Consider the following 3,132-nt stretch of genomic DNA (forward strand, 5'->3'; position numbering starts at 1 on the left):
ATGGCCACGAATCATTATCAATGGCCAACCGAGAGACTACCCATAAGAAAAACACCGGGAGTTCTTGAAGTGGATGCAATCACTGCTCTTTCGGCTCAAGTGTCAAATTTGACTAACATGATAAAAACTATGAACACTTCAACTGGAGTGAATTCTGTCCAGGCCCTTACAATCTCCTGTGTATATTGTGGGGATGGACACCTATTTGAGCAATGTCCGTTGAATCCCGCTTCAGCTTGTTATGTGAGTAACTACAACCGCAACAATGCTTACAACCATCAACACAACCAAGGATGGAAACAACATCCCAATTTCTCTTGGAGTAATCAAGGAGCAGGTCCTAGTGGTGCTCCTCAGTATAATAGACCAGTTCAGCAGCCGGGTTTAGCATAACCAGCTCAGCCAATGCGGATTCAAGCCGGTGAAAGTTCAAATTCCATGGAGAATTTCTTTAAGGAATATATAACGAAGAACGAGGCTAAGATGCAGAGCTATGATTCAACCTTGAGAAGCTTGGAAACTCAAATTGGGCAACTTGCAAATGCTTTAACTAATCGCCCCTAGGGCACTCTTCGAAGCAATACGGAAAATCCTAGGTGGGAAGGCAAGGGGCATTGCAAAGCCATTTAATTGAGAAGTGGAAAAGCATTGGAGCGGCCACAGGAGAAAAACAAGCTAGATGAAGATCCCTCTTCGATCCAAAAGGAAGAAAGGCAGGATGGCCACATGAACCCTGTACAAAGTCAAGATGAGGTAGAAACTAGTGTTGCTGTAGCAACGCAACAGCAGCAAAAAGCCGCAGGAACGTGCCCGAACAGACCACCACCGCCCTTTCCTCAAAGATTTCAGAAGAAACAACAGGACAAGCAGTTTGGGAAGTTTCTTGACGTGCTGAAACAACTTCATATCAATATCCCATTAGTTGAAGCTCTTGAGCAAATGCCAAATTATGTAAAATTTATGAAAGAAATTCTTTCCAAAAGGAGGCGTTTGGGTGAGTTCGAGACAGTGGCACTTACAAAAGAGTGCGGGCTGATTTCTCAAAGCACCTTACCACCTAAATTGAAGGACCCAGGGAGTTTCACAATCCCATGTTCGATTGGCAACACTTATTTTGGTAAAGCCTTGTGTGATTTGGGTGCAAGCATAAATTTGATGCTAATGTATGTTTTCAAGCAGCTAGGTATTGGTGAAGCTAGGCCAACTACAGTCACCCTTCAACTTGCCGATCGATCATTTGTTCATCCAGAAGGAAAAATTGAAGATGTGCTGGTGCGTGTTGATAAATTCATTTTTCCGGTGGATTTTGTGGTCTTGGATTATGAAGCAGACAAGGAGGTACCCATTATTTTGGGTAGACCATTTCTAGCCACTGGAAAGACATTGATTGATGTGCAAAAAGGTAAACTTACTATGCGAGTTGACGATGAGCAGGTCACATTTGATGTTCTCAATGCTATGCGCTTTCCAGATGAGGTTGAAGAATGTTCGGCTGTGGGTGTATTAGATGCTCTTGTGATGGAAGAACTTAATAAGAATGCTTATGAGGAAATAGAGGAAGAGGATGTCTCAAATGCTGCATTGGAGGTTGAGCAAGTTGATGATGATTCACCCGCATTACTGGGAGAAACCGATCAAGTGGCTGTTTGTCAAAGAAGACCATTTGAGTCGCTGGATTTATCTGAGAGAAATTTGAAGCCTCTAGGCCATCAATTGAAGAACCACCGGTGTTGGAATTGAAGCCTTTACCAACTCATTTGAAGTATGCTTACTTGGGTGAGGAAGATACTTTGCCAGTAATAATATCATCCACTTTGGATGAGGAACAGGAGGACATGCTGCTTGAAGTCCTTAGAAAGCATAAAAGGGCTATAGGATGGTCAATAGCTGATATTAAAGGGATCAGCCCTTCCCTATGTATGCATAAAATCCTGCTGGAAGATTGCTGCAGCAATTCTGTGGAACAGCAACGGAGATTGAACCCCATCATGAAGGATGTGGTAAAGAAGGAAATCATCAAATGGCTGGATGCATGGATCATTTACCCAATTTCAGACAGTTCTTGGGTCAGTCCTGTCCAGTGTGTACCAAAGAAAGGGGGAGTGACAGTGGTGGCCAATGAACACAATGAATTGATACCCACTAGAACCGTGACTGGTTGGAGGGTGTGCATAGATTATAGAAAGCTCAATGCCGCCACTAGAAAGGATCATTTCCCGCTGCCATTTATTGATCAAATGCTGGACAGACTCGCTGGAAAGGAGTTTTATTGTTTCTTGGATGGATACTCAGGCTATAACCAGATTGTTGTAGCACCAGAGGACCAAGGTAAGACAACCTTCACTTGTCCATATGGAACTTTCGCTTTCAGAAGAATGCCATTTGGTTTGTGCAATGCTCCAGCGACATTCCAGAGATGTATGATGGCAACTGTTCACTGACATGGTAGAGAAGACTTTGGAGGTGTTTATGGATGATTTTTCCATCTTTGGCGACTCTTTTGGTGATTGCTTGAAAAATTTAGCTAAGCTGCTTCAGAGATGTGAAGAAACTAACTTGGTCCTCAATTGGGTAAAATGCCATTTTATGGTCATAGAGGGAATTGTCTTGGGCCATAAAGTTTCCCAAAGAGGCATTGAAGTGGATAGAGCAAAAATCGAAGTCATTGAGAAATTGCCTCCTCCTACGTCGGTCAAGGGAATACGGAGTTTTTTGGGGCATGCCGGGTTTTATAGGCGATTCATAAAGGATTTCTCCAAAGCCTCCAAGCCGCTGTGTCTCCTTTTAGAGCAAAACAGATCATTCGACTTTAATGAAGATTGTCAGCGTGCATTTTCTGATTTGAAGAGAGCACTTGTGACAACCCCTGTGATTGTTGCACCGGATTGGGCACTTCCATTTGAGCTGATGTGCGACGCCAGTGATCACGCAGTGGGGGCAGTGCTCGGCCAGAGAAAAGGGAACCTATTTCATTCTATTTATTATGCTAGCAGAACACTTACTGATGCCCAATTGAATTATACCACTATAGAAAAAGAACTATTGGCTGTGGTATTTGCTTTTGACAAATTTTGATCTTATCTTGTGGGGACAAAGGTGACGGTATATACAGACCACTCAGCCATAAAATAC

Source organism: Morus notabilis, unplaced genomic scaffold, assembly GCF_000414095.1.
Source record: "Morus notabilis unplaced genomic scaffold, ASM41409v2 Scaffold227, whole genome shotgun sequence".
Classification (NCBI taxonomy): Eukaryota; Viridiplantae; Streptophyta; class Magnoliopsida; order Rosales; family Moraceae; genus Morus; species Morus notabilis.